This window comes from Gavialis gangeticus, unplaced genomic scaffold (genome assembly GCF_001723915.1).
Source record: "Gavialis gangeticus isolate Ggan-Ray unplaced genomic scaffold, GavGan_comp1, whole genome shotgun sequence".
NCBI lineage: Eukaryota > Metazoa > Chordata > Crocodylia > Gavialidae > Gavialis > Gavialis gangeticus.
In genome coordinates this window covers 135,827,811-135,828,467 of record NW_017729024.1, presented here as the reverse complement: position 1 = coordinate 135,828,467, position 657 = coordinate 135,827,811, and the positions used below count along the sequence as shown (strand labels likewise).

General features: G+C 69.4%; 1 protein-coding gene across 1 annotated transcript in view; it reads right to left on the bottom strand.

Moving 5' to 3' along the window:
- Positions 1-657, bottom strand: part of ADAMTS6 (ADAM metallopeptidase with thrombospondin type 1 motif 6) — a 395,156-nt gene that overhangs the window by 393,431 nt on the left and 1,068 nt on the right. The gene's annotated exons all lie outside the window — the stretch shown is intronic.

Below are 657 nucleotides of genomic sequence, written 5' to 3'. Positions count from 1 at the left end.
CCAGCCGCGGGGCCCCCGGGCAGCGCAGACGGGCTGCGGCTTAGCAGGGGCCCGGGCCGCGAGCGCAGCCCCGTCACGGGCTTGCGACTGGGTACCCCCCGAGCAGGCGCGCTGCCGCCTGTCCCGAGTCCTGCCCGCAGCGCGGGAGCAGCCTCCCGGTTAGACACACATGGCTGGCTGTCAGCTATGCCCCGGGGGAAGCGGCATACGCCGCTTGTTTGGTCTAGGGCCGCGTTCCGGTCGGGGCGGGCCGGGCCGGGCCGGGCCAGGAGCCGCCCTGCCTCCCGGCTCCGGCTCCGGCTCGGGCTCGCTACCTCGCACATGCGAGTCACAGACGGGACAGAGCCGCGTCTCCAGTGGCCAGGAGCGGGCAGTCTGCCCCGCCGGGGCTACGAGTGGTTGCTACGGAAATGCGGAGGGAGGGGCGAGAAGGGACAAGGAGGGGGTGGGAATAAATCAAACCACATTCAATTACAGGTACTGGGCTGCCCATTACCCCGCTGCTTCAAAAGCCTGAGGATTAGAGAGCTGCCCCTGGGAGCTGCACAGGCAGAAACAGCGACACACAACCCGCGCTTTAAAGGCTCGCCGCAAAAGTGGGCTTTCTGGGGAGGGGAGGGGAGGGGAGGGGAGGGGAGGGGGGGGGGCTTGGAAAGG